This window comes from Canis aureus, chromosome 28 (assembly GCF_053574225.1).
Source record: "Canis aureus isolate CA01 chromosome 28, VMU_Caureus_v.1.0, whole genome shotgun sequence".
NCBI lineage: Eukaryota > Metazoa > Chordata > Mammalia > Carnivora > Canidae > Canis > Canis aureus.
In genome coordinates this window covers 20,106,176-20,122,605 of record NC_135638.1, presented here as the reverse complement: position 1 = coordinate 20,122,605, position 16,430 = coordinate 20,106,176, and the positions used below count along the sequence as shown (strand labels likewise).

Genomic DNA, 16,430 nt, shown 5'->3' with positions numbered 1-16,430 from the left:
AACAGCTTCCGTAAAGTGGTGGGGGTGGAATTCTGATTGGAATAGATTGAGGAATGAATGGATGAGGAGGATTTTAAAATGTTATATCTCAATTATCCAAGCTGAGGGAACAGAACAGAAATGTGGGTGATACAAAAAGAGATAAGCCCAAAAGTTATATTTGACTTTGAACATCGACTCCATAGAAAATCTGTGTTCTTTCATAGATTCAGATAGCCCTTCCTCAGCCCCAGCCCTCCTCTGATGTGACCCTAATGCCTGTAGCTGGAACTTGCCCAGGAAAGGAAAGGAGACAGTAGACACTGCAAAGGGGATGAGCCCTTGCTCTGTGATTGAAAACTAATATGAAAGGGGCCTAAAAAAATGAAGCTTCGTGTAAGGAAACTCTGCCGCTGCAGATAACAGATAATCATAAGGTGTTTCATTTCTATTTTTGTGACAAACAGAAGGCCTGAATGTTTGCAAGCCAATAAAACATCCTCAAGCATTTGAAGATTAATGTACTTTAAGATTTTGGATGAATGCCATTCAGAAAATGTTTCCTTCACGAAGGTGTCATTATAATAATGAATGTTTTGCATTTGGGGAAGTGGTGTAATATTTGGAATGTTCAGCCAAAGGGAAAAAGATTAGTAGCTAGCTCTAATGACTTCTGGAGAACATGAGAATTTTAGTTTCTTGAGTCTTCTTTTTATTTTTTTCACCCCAAAGTCAAATGAAGGGTGGAGTAAGGAAAACTTGAGAACAGAAACAAAGGATTGACTTGATCATAATAATAACAAAAGTACTTCATGTACATATCAATTTGTTTTTTTAAAGTGCTTTGACGTGCCTTAAGCTGACTTGATGTATATTTATAAATAAGCCATAATGAAGGCATGTTAGCTGTGATAATCCTATGATAGAGACGAGGAAATTGATGATCAGATATAGCTTCATCCTTAGCAGCACCATCCTTTTGACAAAATGCCCAAACCACCCTCCCACCTTCCCACCCTACCTTCCTCCCTTTCTTCTCCCTTTCCTTTCCCCTTTCCTTCCTTCCTTCCTTCCTTCCTTCCTTCCTTCCTTCCTTCCTTCCTTCCTTCCTTCCTTTCTTCCTTCCTTCCATGGAGCACTGAGTACTCTGCCATTGTGATACTGTGATGTAATAAGAAATGTAAAAAAAAAAAGAAAGAAAAAAGAAATGTATATTTTGATCTTCATTCCTGGCTCCTAAAACAGTCCCAGAACAACAAAGATGAAAGGAGCACCTTTTGTTTTAAGATTTGGTTTCTGTCCCCAGTTCCTAAAATTCTTCTGGTTTAATAAAGATAAAAAGATCGTCTTTTGGGATGCCTGGCTCAGCAGTTAAGCACGTCTGCCTTTGGTCCAGGGCATGATCCTGGAGTACCAGGATTGAATCCCATATCAGGCTCCCTGCATGGAGCCTGCTTCTCCCTCTGCCTGTGTCTCTGCTCTTTCAGTGTCTCTCATGAATAAATAAATAAAATCTTAAAAAAAAAAAGATAATCTTTTCTTATTCATTACCAGCCCCTTTCAATCCACCTGAGTTTATATTAACGAGGTAACTTTAAGAAAGTTCCTAAGGATGAGAACTGGTTCTCAAGGGAGTCAACCTTATAATTAGAGAGAGTTGGAACTCTCAGTGGCCTCCTCCCCATTCTACCTCCAGGTGGTGGGGAGGCTGGAGTCGAAGTTAACCACTAATGGTCAATGGCTTAATTAATTGTGCCTATGTCATGAAGTTTTCATTAAAAAAATCCTAACTGAAGGGGTTCAGGGAGCCTCAGAGTGGATGAACACATGGAAGTGGCCCAAGACTCGTGCATCTAGAAAGGCCATGGAATCTCTTTGCTTCCCCCATACCTTGCCCTATGGGTCATAAGAGGAAAACCCCACGTTTGTGTTACACGTGGTAATAGTAGTAGCAGTAGTAGTAGTAGTAGTGAGAGAAATGGAGTTTTTAGTCATGTACTATACAAGGCATTAATCTGATAAATATCTTATTATAACCTGTGTTCCAAGTTATCTTATTGCCAAATAGATATTCTTCTTGGATTTCTGTATACAGGGAGATGAGAGCTGCATGTGGTCCAGAGCATGAGTTCTGCGTCCATATCCAAGGTCTTTGACCTGGGGCCAATTAATTAAAATTTGTGTGCCTCAGTTTCCTCACTGGTAAAAGAATCCCTCCCTTAGAAGGTTGTTAGGAGTGGTAAATGAGTTAGTATTTGTAAAGTCCTTACTTGGCACTCAATAAACATTATTTAAGTGTGTGTTTAATAAATAAATGAGCTGGGTAGGCTCAACATTCCTTTGTGAGGGAAGAATAGTTCTTTATTCCTTATTGCTCAGCAACTTGTTCACACAATTATAACTAATCTCTAAATACGCGGGAGCAAGGCATTCACTTTATTGCTTCTTTCCACCATCTAGAAGAAATTCCATAAATGAAAGAGTTTATGAGAACCAAATATATATCACCAAACATCTCCTGTAAAGGCTCAGATCCAATGCCTACTTAAGGAAGAAAGGCGGCTTCTTTCCTAGGGTGCACCCTTTATTCAAATCCTGGGGGACATTCCATATCTGAAATGTAGAAGCTAATGATTCCCAGAGACCACTTTTTGAGATTGTTGAACTGATTTCATCAATTTATGCCATTTGTGGGTGGGTGGGAAGATTTTACAGTTCGCTACCAATTCTTTCCAACTGCTAGTGAAGAAGAACTTTCACTCATGGTTGCTTCTATTAAGGTCATGAGGTCACAGCATATTTTTTTTCTCTTGTCCTTACAAGGAAATCTTCAAAAGTTTCTTCAGACAGGGAACCAAAAATAGTGACAAGGAGAAAGAGTTGCCAAAGATACGTCCTTTTCCCCCTCTCCATTTCATTTATAGTAAAATCTTAAATCTTTGAGAGCAGTTTTGCATGTTCCTCTCGCTAGACACTGTTTATTTCAAGTTGTAATTCATGCTGCATTTACACCACCACTCTCAGGTTATCTTATGTTTAAATATCCACAGCGACCACTAGTCCTTTCTGGTCGTTTCTTAGTGCCAATAATTTTCCAGAAAGTTATACTCACCTTTTTCTGTCTCTGCCAAATTTTGCAAGATTCTATAGTCTCTGAGAGGCAGCAGTGGGTAAGACACCGTGGGCTCTGAGGGCAGAAGACACGAGTTCAAGTTCTGGACCTACCATTGGTTCTGAATCTTGGGAAAGATCTCTGCTCTATTTCCTCACTTCTGAAATGCAAGCGATGGTACTGAAAGCTCCCCTTTCTTCCTCACAGAGTTACTGGGAAGATCAAGTGAAACGCTGATGGAGAAGCACTGGAAAGGTCTATTTAAAAGTAAGTTACATTTGTGCTTTAAGCATTTTCTCTGTATGTATATTTCACAATAAGTAAAGCTAAAATAATTGAGGCTGAAAAATATAACTGATATTTATAAGTTATTGTTGAATTCGCAACACACAAGGTGTCTATTCAAATATTAGTGTGCATACACACACTACACACACACTAGGGTGCTAGACATGTCAGTGCTCTAACCAGAACCACAAACTTCTGATTTACCATCTCTGAAATATTAGAACCTAGGATTCGGAAAACAGATTGTATTTTCTCTGCCCATAAAACATGCATCTTCTCCTTCTCTTTCTAACAAACGGAGGCTGGATTTTTAGCAGATCACACTGATGCCCAGCTAGAGGACAACACGTCTCACTTTACCTTACAGTTTGGTGTGACCAGGGAAGTTCTGGCCGATGAGATGTAAGCAGGAGTGTTGTGTGGGATTTCCAGAAAGTTCTGTTAAGTTCTGTAATAAGGAGGAGTTGCACCATCTCTCTTCCCTCTCTTCCCTTGTCCCTCTGTTTGGAAAGTGGCTAAGATGGCTGGTAATGCAGCCATCACCTCAGGTGTGAGGAAGCAGGCTGCATCCTAGGAAAGGTGAGAATAAGACAAGAAAGGTTTTGTGTATCTGTTAACAATGGAGTCAACAAACAAATTCTGGACTACCTGGCTCTAAAATTCTTATGTATGAGAAAGAATTAAGCTACTACCTTGTTTTGCCTTTTTGGGAGGGGAGAGAGGGATCTGTTACTCAGAGCTGAACCTAATGTTAACTGAAAAATATCTCTCTGTGACCCATCCATTTTTTTTAAAGATGTTTTTATTTATTTTAGAGAAAGAGAGAGCACGAGCAGGAGGGGCAGAGGCAGAGGGAGAGATCATCTCAAGCAGGCTCCTCATTGAGTTTGAGCCGGAGTCAGGGCTCAATCTCATGACCCTGAAATCATGACCTGAGCTGAAACCAAGAGTCAGACACACCGAACCTGAGTCACCCAGGCACCCCTGTAACCCATTATTTTCAAAGACAAGTTTGAATCCCTTTTCTAAAGATGCTGGGAGGCAAAATATGTGGTCCCACGTGATTATTTGGCAATTTATTGATGACTTTGTGATAAATCCCCTCAACTCCCAATTGTTGCTCTTTGGCGATCAATATGATTTGCACAAATGAAAGGTTGGGCCCTGTCAGCCAAAACAGAACAGAGTGTCTTAAAAAAAAAAAAAAATCTGTTTAGGAAAAAAAAAAACAAAACAAAACAGTGAATTAAACAGGTCACCATTGAGTTGCCTGTCACTTGCTCATGGAAGCTGATTTGATGGAACAGCACCCTTGACACAGGTGCTGATGAAGATTTAGGGTGGCACATGGAGGGGGGTGGATGAGCACGTGTAAGTACGTGGGCCAATAGTTTTGTGCACAACATTGAGAAAATCTACCTAAACAGCATTTGTAGCTGTATTTGAAAACTGATGAAGTGATTCGACAATATGTTAATATTTATTGGGCAACATGATATTTTTGTACTGACAAAATAAACAGCCTGTTTGGGAAGGCACACTTGGCCATCTTGTTCTCAGACCGTGTGGTGCTGCACTGTCTTCTTCATTCACTTACTCAGCATGTTTGCATAGAGTGCCTACTGCATACCAGACTACATACTGACACCAGACCACCTTGCTGACACAATTCCCCCTTCTGGGATGATATCTTTTGTTCTCCCCTTGTCTATGACCAATGTCCCTCAGAGGCCTGAGTCTGGTCCGAGAAGGCTCCTTGGATCACCGCAGCCCTCTTAGCAGTGGTTCCCTGCTCTGCTCCAAGATCCTACAGCACTTTGTATCTGCACAACCAGTTGGGCACTTAGAAAATGCTACCTTAACTGTTTTTACATTTACTCTACTGTAATGCAAGTGCCTTGAGTTCAGGGACACATCTTTGGTGCTTAATAAATGCTTGTGGATGATATCATGTTTGTTTAGTACTTGACAATTTCTTTGGTCAACGTTAATTGAGCATCTCCTGCATGCCTTGTGCTATCCTAAGCACTGGTGGGGAGAAAAGATGAATTAGACTCAGACTCAGGGGCCATTGGAAGAAGAGAATTGTGAACAAATCATTGTAATTCAATGTCATAGATGTTAGAAGTTTGGAGCAAGTATTAGAGTAGAAGCTTCTGATTTATCCTTGGAAAGACTTCATAGAAGAAGCAGTGTTCCCCCACCCCCCTAGCTCTAAAGGGAGAGGAAAGGCCAGGTGAGTGAAGGAGCCTTTCATAAACGGCCAATGGGCTCTTCACGATCTCTTGCAAAGTAGGCAGGGCATGAAGAACTGGGAACAGAACATGTCAGAGCACATTGTCCAGGAGCTCCGGCTGTAAAGAGAAATGAGATGGGCCCAGAATTCAAGCTCTGGACCCTAATCCAGTGCTCTGTCTACCATGCATCCTGGTCTCCCTAAGTAACATGGATGATCATGAGTTCGACCCCAGAGGAGGTCAGGTGTTTCTTATTTTCTCAGTTAAAATGAGTCGAGTAACCCAATTCATTTACTTTATTGCATTTTCCCCTTCCATTTTTCATAATTCTCTCATTTATGAGGCCAGAGTTTTTAGTAATTCCCCTTCCTGGAATCTTCCCTAAGGAAATAATCAGAGAGGCAGACGTAAATTTATGTACAAAAACTTTTCCAGCAAAACTATTTATAATAACAGAAAATAGGAAACAACTTAAATTTCCAACAAAAACAGACGAGTGGGCAGGCCCTAAAGATCTTACCACATATTTTAATAACATTTTTACAATGCTTACAATTAATGTTATTTAAAAAAAAGGACAGGATAAAGACCTATGATTCCAATTTTGTTGGGTATACATGCCACTATATGCATAGGGAAAAGAAGGGTTTTCAGCAAGATGCTCACAGGGCCATCTTGGTGCCATTTGTTTGAATCACCTGTTTTCTACAGTGCTCATTGTAGCATCAGAAAAATAAATAAATTAATTAATAAATTTTAAAGATTATTTATTTATTTTATTTATTTATTTTTCTGATGCTACAATGAGCACTGTAGAAAACAGGTGATTGAACTCCAATAAAAAAAAAAGAAAGAAAAGAAAAGAGGCCGTCTCTTTCCGCTGGGAGCCCAAAGCTAGAAAGCCTCTTGGTGTCGGGGGGCCTCACCATGCCACAAAATGAATATATTGAGTTACACCGAAAGCACTGTGGCTATCGTTTGGATTACCATGAGAAAAAGAGAAAGAAAGAAGGTCTAGAGGCTCATGAACGTTCAAAAAAAGCAAAAAAGATGATTGGTCTGAAAGCTAAGCTCTACCATAAACAGCGCCATGCTGAGAAAATACAAATGAAAAAGACTATCAAGATGCATGAAAAGAGAAACACCAAACAAAAGAATGATAAGAAGACTCCACAGGGAGCAGTACCTGCGTATCTACTGGACAGGGAGGGGCAGTCCCGAGCTAAAGTACTTTCCAATATGATTAAACAAAAGCGAAAAGAGAAAGCGGGAAAGTGGGAAGTTCCTTTACCCAAAGTTTGTGCTCAGGAAGAAACAGAAGTATTAAAAGTCATTCGAACAGGACAGAGAAAAAAGAAAGCATGGAAGAGGATGGTCACTAAAGTCTGCTTTTTGGAGACGGCTTTACTAAAAAACCACCTAAATACGAAAGATTCATTAGGCCAATGGGCTTACGTTTCAAAAAGGCCCATGTAACACATCCTGAATTGAAAGCCACCTTTTGCCTGCCAATACTCAGTGTAAAAAAGAATCCCTCATCCCCACTATATACAACTTTGGGTGTTATTACCAAAGGTACTATCATTGAAGTGAACGTGAGTGAGTTGGGCCTTGGGCCTTGTGACACAAGGAGGCAAAGTTATTTGGGGAAAATATGCCCAGGTTACCAACAATCCTGAAAATGATGGATGCATAAATGCAGTCCTGCTGGTTTAACAGCAGTTTCAGACAAGTAATCCCTTATAATTACTGAAGACTACACACCCGTCAGGAAGACCACCATTGTTGTGGTGGCTCTGGATGCTACCAAACAGCCTTATGTATCTACAGTCATCAAGACATTTATTCTACTGTAAAACAGTTGAAATAGACATTTATTAAAATTAAAAAAAAAGAAAAGAAAAATAAATAAATAAATAAATAAATAAATAAATAAATAAATAAATATTGGGTAATAAAATGCAAAAGTCATCGAGAGGGCAATACAACTAAGACTGGATTCCTGTATTGGTCAGGGTGTCTGGAGAAGCAGAAATAGTAGAATGAGAGAGAGAGAGAGAGATTGATTTGTTTGAAGGAATCGGTTCATGTGATGATTATGGAGGCTGGCAAGTCCAAACTCTTTAGGGTAAGCAGTGGCTGGAGACCCAGAGAAGAGTTGATGCTGCAGTTTGAGTCCAAAGGCAGTTCGCTGGTTGAATTGACTGAGAGGTCAGTCTTTTTTCTAATAAGGCCTCCAACCGACTGAATGAGACCCACTCACATTATGGAGGCTGACTTCTTTTACTCAAAGTCTAACTGACTTAAATCTTAATGTCATCTGAAAAAAGACCTTCACAGAAATGTTGGGAATAATGTTTGACCAAATACCTAGATATCAAGGCCTAGCTAAGCTGACAAATAAAATTAACCATCACAATTCCATAACTACTTCTCACCTGTAGACCCAACCATTTGGAGACAGAGACTATCTCCTCCTCTCCATCCCTCTGTTACATAGCACAGGTCTGGCTCATGGTAGATGTGCAGCATGTGTCGAGATGGGTGTGTCACTGAGTGAGAGAGCAAATTGCGAAGAGGACAGGCACTAATATTACTGATTTATCAATCCAGAATGTCACAATCTACAGTCAAGTTCTCTTAGCCCGGGACCTGGCCAGCCTTCAGAGGAAGCCATATCACACTGTAAGGACAGGCCCCGGCCACCACGATTACCCTAAACCCACAATTATCCTACCCTACCCATATTTCTAGACCTACCAAAAACTTGCCCTGAGCCCAGAGACTACTAATCCATCCCAGTGATGTTGCCCTGCCGTGAACAGTGATCAGTGGGAAGCACAAGTCCTATAGACCAGAGGTATGGCCCCTCCGGGGGATGCTTGAGTATAGGCTCCTCACTAGAAGCCTCCTTTGCCTCAGTCCAGGTAAGTAGCTGCGGGAACAGCAGTTCACAGTGACCTGCAGCCACACAGTGGCCCCTTGCTGCCTCAACCCCTGCCGAGAGTGTACAGCTTCTCTAGCCATCACAGTCCTTTTCCATTTTTCTATGTGGGTGTTTGTCCCCTCCCTTCTGGGTTTCCCATTTTACTGATTAGTTCAAATTTGCCTGAGCTAGAATCTTTCTTGAAACCACAGAGCCCCAGATCCTCTGACCTGCTGATATTCCCCCTCCTTCTGGAGCCTCAGAAGGGCAGGACTCTGGGTGCCCAGTCAGTTCAGAACAGCTTGGTTTAGTAAAGACATTTCAATAGCTGTGGTCACTATGGCACAAAGGCCAGGAAATTCCAGAGGCCCAGAAAGTGATTTGAAAGAAGGAACAAAGGACAAGTTTGTTTTTTATATAAGGAATAAAAATCTTCTATTCAATGTGGTGATCTTGTCCTAGTCATGCAAAAATGGTTTGGGGTTTTTTTTAATGAAAAATCTACTTCGGGGAATAAGTTCTAAGGTCTCACTTATTTCACAGGAAAATTCACACACACACATTCTTATTGAGGGAGGGAGACTATGATTTTATTTAGGGGAAGGGATAGAAGCTGGGCTTGGTAGACATTAGACTACATCAACTGTAGTCAGAAGCAGGTTTGAGGTGGGGATTAGAGGACCAGGCTTCCCCCAACAGAGGAGTGGACCTGTTATGTGCACTTATCCCTTTGTAGGCACAAAAGTGAGGACATGCAGTCTGTGTGGAAGGGGTTAGTTTTGTGTACAGGTGGGAAGCATACCTGGTGGGCAGCGTCCCAGAAAATCAACAGCCTAAAAAGTATGGGTCATATGTTGTCTGATGTGATAACACACATATTTATGGGTCACTTACCAATTGCCAGGCACTGTTCCAAGTGCTTTGCATAGATAATCTATTTATTTATTTATTTATTTATTTATTTATTTATTTATTTATTCATGAGAGACACAGAGAGAGAGAGGCAGAGGGAGAAGCAGGGTCCATGCAGAAGCCCGACGTTGGGACTCAATCCCGGGTCTCCAGGATCACACCCTGGGCCGAAAGCAGGCGCTAAACCGCTGAGCCAAACAGGGATCCCAATAATCTCATTTAATGTTCACAATGTTCCTATGGAGTAACTATGAAAATTCTCCCTACTTTGGAACTATGGAATCTGAGGCCTAGAGAGTTGATGTGACTTAATTTGTCAAGTGAATAACTAGTAAGTGATAGAGCTAGGAATTAGTCCTATAACTGTCACTCTTAAATGACATGCACACACACACTCATGTACACATACACACAGATTTTGGGGTGCTAAGGTCAGATGTCCTGTCTCTTCTCCTCTTACACAGAAATGGCATACAAACTCACTTTTTCACCTCCACAATCCCTGCCTGAGCCAATTTCCTGACCTCTATTCCTGTTCCATCTCACTCCAACATTCCAGTTACAAATCTAAACAGCTGTATTCCAGTCTTGACCTTTCCTTCATTATGTTCCCGTCTATGAGAGCTCTGGACTGAGAAGTCACCACATACTGGGATTAATAGGCATTCTATGACCACTCAATAGCTGCCCTTGGACACCTGTTACTTTGCTCTTGGCAATGATGGACCACATGGAGAGGAAGCTGAAGAACTCTGCCTCAGCCCTCAGGAGACCCCAGTTCTACCTCTGACCTATGAGGCAGCCTCCTGGGCACAAGGTTCTTATCCCTAAACTTAAGAAATTGGCATCAGCTACCTCTGAAACACTAACAAGTTGTGTTTCAGTGGTCTCTTTCCAGGGGTCCCAGACTGGTGATTCTTCTTTTTGTAGCCACCACTCTTGCCCAGGCAGCTTGGTGGTCTATCTTGGGGCAGGAACGAGACACAAGGAGATTTATTTGAGGAACCTGGCCATCCACACACACAAGTGTTCATGGTGTCCTCTGGGGCATAAAAAAGTAAGACCCAAACACTGACAGCGACTGCATCTTTGCCAAGTCTTGCTTCCCTGAGCTTTCTGATTTATAGGATCAAATTTATTCCTCGATTCAGAACGACTTGTTCTTCCTCTCCTTTCAGGATATTTATGGAGGAGAATTGTAGAATCACTCATGGTCATTCAGTGAAAATAAAAATGGCATAAGACTAAATGACTCATCGTTTTAAATCAATACTTTAGAGAAAGGTAAATATTTGCAATTTATCCATTCTGTGCATTATACAGCATTATAAAGCATCAAAGAACAAAAATAGCTTCTGGAAGGCAGGCAGGTGCCTAAGCTAAGTTAGCGCCAAGAGTCACGTGTAGTTAGGGAAACCACCCCTCAGAGAGGTGAGGGAGAGCTCCTTTCCTTTGATGTACCAGCCTGGCCTTTGGAATTTGCTGATCTTTCCTTAGAATGGCGGGATTAATGCAGTGAATCTAATCCTCTTTCAGGCATTGCTGGGACTACCCAAAGGAAGAGAGAAAATAAATACGGTTAGTGGCTTGGCAGCCAGTGAGGCAAGTGGGGTGCAGATTATTCCTGACTAGCTAATTTCTTGCTTTATGAAACCCTCCTTCCCAAAGTTGAATCCTCCCCAAACTACATTTCCCAGTTTTGCTCATACATGCTTGCTCCAAACACATAACCAACACCAGCTATATCATTTGTAGGGCCCAGTGAAAATTGGAAATGTGGGGTCCTTAATTCAAAAAGTAGGAGGGAAAGGTGCAGTTAAAGGTACTACAAGATAATCCATTTTTCTTTAAAAACATTTTATTACTCATAAAATGTGCTATGGTGTCATAGTAATGTGTTAATAGCAACATAAATTTACAAATTGAAAAAAATTGTGTCATAATTTTAAATCAGATGGTAAGAGACAATACTTTATTAATGTGCCATCTTGACTGATCTTAAGATTTTTCTAACCTGCTTTCCCAAAAATCCATGTATTATTAGGTTCTCAACACTTATGCTTTTAGCAACATGAGTTTCAATCAATTTAATCAAAAGTGATGTCAGTTGCTCTTATAAAATGTAGAACACAAATAATTTTCCATAATTTTTGATTTTGAGAAGGACTTTTCTGATGCCACTGTTATTGGAGTTGTTAAGAATATTTTATAGTCTCTGACAACACTTTTAATGAGTAATTTTGAAATATAAACTTTAATACCCCTAGACTTGATAATTCTTACAGAAGAACTTTTCTAAAAAGATTTAACTTCTCATACAAATCAGTTTTGTGTAGGTCTGAATTTAATTTTATTTTATTAAAGATTTTATTTGTTTACTTATTTGACAGAGAGAGAGAGAGAGCACAAGCAGGGGGAGCAACAGGCGAGGGAGAGGGACAAGCAGACTTCCTGGTGAGCAGGGAACCCACATGGGGCTCCATCTCAGGACCCTGGGATCATGACCTGAGCTGAAGGCAGACGCTTAACCTACTGAGCTACCCAGGTACCCTACTGAATTTAATTTAAATGTAAATTTATACAATGACATTTTGATGTTTCCTCTGGCATTTCCTATAATTTGCTGAGGCCATACAGAAAACTAAAAGTGTGTTCATGATTTGTACATAATTCAGAAGAACTATTTATGCTTTCCATCACTGTATAATCAATGATAAAGAAAAATTAACCATGAAACTATTTTCCTGTTGATGATTGATTTCATGTAAACTGAAAATAGTGTTCTTTTCCATCAAATGTGACAATATCAAATTTCGAACATCTACTTCTAACCCTGTAAATATTTGCTTTGCAATGTTGCACAGTTTTACAAACCAGAGACTCCAAACTCTGAAGAATTCTAACGATTCTCTAACATGTTTATTGCAATGCCCACGTGTATGTTTTTATTCTGTAATAATTCACTAAGCACCAGCAGTTCCTATCCGGACTCTCAGGCTGGAGAATAGAAATCAGATTAGATGAAAAAAAAAAAAAGAAATCAAATTAGATTCACTGCATTCATATTTTTTTTAAAGATTTATTTATTATTTATTCATAGACGAGAGAGAGAGAGAGAGAGAGAGAGACAGGCAGAGGGAGAAGCAGGCTCCATGCAGGGAGCCCGATGTGGGACTCGATCCCAGGTCTCCAGGATCAGGCCCTGGGCTGAAGGTGGCGCTAAACCGCTGAGCCACCCGGGCTGCCCACTGCATTCATATTTTTGCACAGAGGTTGCAAGGAGGCACAGACAACGTGGCTTCCCATTCCGGTCCCTGCTCTACCCTCTACAGATCCCTTTCTCTCTCCAGGCAGCAGACACTACCACCACAGCTGCCGTCACCACCACCAACCTGGGCCCAGGTCCCGGCCCAGCCACCTCTTGGATGCCTTGGACTGTCACAGGTGAGGACGTCAGCACTGGGCATCCTCACACCTGCAGATCTGAGTGCACATGTAGATGCTGTTGCCCAGGGCACCTCCTCTGCCCGTGCCAATGCTCCACTGTCCCAGGAAAACAAAAGTTCAAAGGTCAAATTATTAAGAATTTCAAGACAGCAGCAGCAGTAGACCAGTGCGCCAAGCACAGGCCCCTTCGGAGACAGGATCCCTGTTTTCCTGTATAGACTGCAGGCCATGAAGCCGCTCTACAGAAAGGCAGGTCTAGTGATGAGACACATGCCTGACAGTCTGACTCAGGAGTGAGCTGTGTAGAGACAGGTGTGGCAGGGTGAGGCGGGGGGTGGGGGGGAGGCTATTCTGTTCTGTGGGCATGGTGGCCAATGGACACAGTATGTTTCTGGGGTAGACAGTAGTGGTGATTTCTACACCACTGCGACTAGAATGGTGGATGGAGGCTGCAAGGCCTTGATCAAGCCAGTGAGACGGAATAATTCTGGGAGTTATTCCTGGAAATGTACCCCGAAGCCAATTTCTCTAAATCCCCTGGGGTGCTACGGGCCATCCACTATCTCCAATAAATCTCTTTCTCTTTAAACTAGATCAAGTGAATTCTTGTTTGCAAGTAAGAACCCTGATAATATGATAATTTTACTCATTTTACAGATTGGAGTATTTGCGAAATGGCGTATTATCATCTTTCTACCGATGAAGAAACTAGGTGCCAGAGAGAACTTGCCTATGTCCATGGAACAAATGGATGATACAGTCCAGATTCAGACCCAAAGCCTGGACTCTGCTACCATACTGTACAAATTCTTCTTCATACAACATCAGAGAGCTCAATAAACCATCCTCTATACTGCATCATAACTTTGTACTGAATATCTGATCCTTTTTTTCCTGGGATAACATCTTTCCCCGGGGGAACTTTCTCTTCTATACTTGGTGGTATTGTCAACCACATGCCTTAATTACCCAGTAAATGCGAGGTACATGAACAGCCTTGGCCAATCAGAGTATCTCACCTTTCAAAACACAATGATGGGCCTGGTGATGGACTCTTGACCCAGACAAGGTCATTTTGAGTCCACTTTGGAGGGACACATGCTATGCTGGGAAAGTGGGTCTCTCCTTCTGAGGTTATAGTCATCATGTAAGTTAATTTAAACCATTTTTTCTATCCAAGTGGAGCAAGAAGCCAACATAGAATAAAGCTGAGTTGGGAGACACTCTGATGATGTCATTTAAGCCCCTGGATCCAGCCATTCCTGAAGCTTAGAGTGATCCAATAAATTCTTCTTTTTCCCTATGCTATTTGAGTTGGTTTTCTGTCTTTAAACATTAAAACAACAGCAACAACAATAACAAAAACAACAAAGCACTACAAAGATAACTTCCCACAGCAGAAGGGGCAGCAGACTTGAGTCTTTTTTTTTTTTTTAAAGATTTTTTATTTATTCATGAGAGACACAGAAAGAGGTAGAGACACAGGCAGAGGGAGAAGCAGGCTCCATGCAAGGAGCTTGATGTGGGACTCGATCCTCGGTCTCCAGGATCATGCCCTGGGCTGAAGATGGCGCTAAACCGCTGAGCCACCCGGGCTGCCCCTGGAGTTGTATTTTTTGACCACTGTCTGCTACCTGCCTCTATAACCCTGTGGAGACTTCTTTGATCCAAATCCTCACAAGAGACTCTCTTCCATTATTTATTTTGCACTTCTGTTCACAATGGAGGTCACATTGAGCAGGAATTACTGCTACAACCACTCAATCACTCTACATGTAATTTATGAATCCTTCTTTCTCTTTACCTTCTATATCTGGCCAGGCCTGACTCTCCAATAAAAGGCATTATTAATCCCTGTCAGAGACAGAGAAGGGTGTGAAGGAGGAACTTCTCTTTACATTCTAAAAACATGAAATACTTTGGATCATGTGGCTTATTATAAATAATGTGATTAGGTTAACACCAGTGTCTGGGTTTCTTTCTTTCTTTTATTTATTTTAAAAAATATTTTATTTATTTATTCATGAGAGACAGACACACACAGAGAGAGAGAGGCAGAGACACAGGCAGAGGGAAAAGCAGGCTCCATGCAGGGAGCCCGATGTGGGACTCAATCCTGGGACTCCAGGATCACACCCTGGGCCGAAGGGAGATGCTCAACCGCTGAGCCACCCAGGTGTCCCAAGGGTTTCTTTAGAAATATATACTAAAATGTACTAAATGGAACCATAGAAATAATCTCTCTCAGTGTCAGGTAAGTGTGGGTGGCTCTCTCTCTTATACAAAAGATGATTTCATAGGAATCTGGACATGGCATTACATAACGCTGTATCGGAAGTACGCCAGTCTCTCCTGAGTCTAATCAAAAGGAAACATCAGCCAACCAGGAATTGAGGGTCAGTCTATAAAGGAACTAGCCCTGCGTTCTTCCAGTATGTCAATGTCATGGAATACAAAGAAAGGTGAGGACCTGTTCCAGATTAAAGAGGACCAAACAGACATCACCACTAAATGCAACACAAGAGCTGAACTGATTCCTCTACTGGGGAAAAAAACTATAGGGACACCTGGGTGACTCAATGATTGAGCATCTGCCTTTGGCTCAGGTTGTGATCCCAGGGTCCTGGAATCAAGTACTGCATCGGGCTCCCCACAGGGAGTCTGCTTCTCCCTCTGCCTGTGTCTTTGCCTGTATGTATCTCATGAATAAATAAATAAAATCTTAAAAAAAAAACTATAAATGACATTATTGGGTCAAGTGACAAAAGTGAAGCAAGTACGGATAGCCTGCAGTTAGTGGAAGGAGAGCAGTGGTGTTGAGTTTCCTGACTCTCATCATTACACTGTGGCTAACGAACAGAATATGCTCGTTCTTAGGAAGTACATGCTGGGGCATTAAGCGTGTGGTATATGCAGCCTACCTGGTAGTTCAGGCGAGAATTGTAAGTGCACATACACAAAGAGAGGGAACGATAAAGCAAATGTGGCCAATGCTCAAAACTGGCAAGTCCAGACAAAAGATCTACTGGCGTCCTTTTGTACTATTTTTATACCTTTTATGTAAGTTTGAAATTATTTAAAAACAAAAAAGTTTTCTTTCAAAAGAGCCAGTCTTTCAAATTTCCTTCAACCCTCATGATTATGCTAAAAAGAAAGCATCAGTTTGGAACTAATAATATAAATAAAGAGAGAGCAAGCCTCAGGCTCAGTCTTTGGCAAGTAGCAGTTATTAGCTAGAATTTAATTGCATAATTTTTTCACTGTATTTACTTTCTATTTATGGCAAGTAAGGTAGCTTTCCTTATATGGTAAGATATAAAATTCCCTTTAAAATAAATTTATGTAGGGGCGCCTGGGTGGCTCAGTCAGTTAAGCGTCTGCCTTCAGCTCAGGTCGTGATCCCGGGGTCCTGGGATCCATCCCCACGTCAGGCTCCCTGCTTGGCTGGGAGCCTGCTTCTCCCTCTGTGTCTCCCCTGGCTTGTGCTCTCTTTCTCTCTCTCTCTCTATTTTGCTTGCTCACTCTCTCT

General features: G+C 41.4%; 1 long non-coding RNA gene and 1 pseudogene across 2 annotated transcripts; both read left to right on the top strand.

The window, feature by feature from the left end:
• Nucleotides 1–2,930: 2,930 nt before the first annotated feature.
• On the top strand, nucleotides 2,931–14,204 carry LOC144300204 (uncharacterized). 2 transcript variants are annotated; one of them, XR_013366798.1, is made up of 5 exons: nucleotides 2,931–3,149; nucleotides 3,299–3,358; nucleotides 11,845–11,999; nucleotides 12,725–12,898; nucleotides 13,559–14,204. It is a non-coding gene; the product is annotated as an uncharacterized LOC144300204 (long non-coding RNA). The 2 variants fall into 2 exon arrangements; XR_013366797.1 differs by having other exon boundaries at nucleotides 2,931–3,358.
• Nucleotides 6,544–7,402, top strand: LOC144300203 (ribosome biogenesis protein NSA2 homolog pseudogene; annotated as a pseudogene).
• Nucleotides 14,205–16,430: the final 2,226 nt, after the last annotated feature.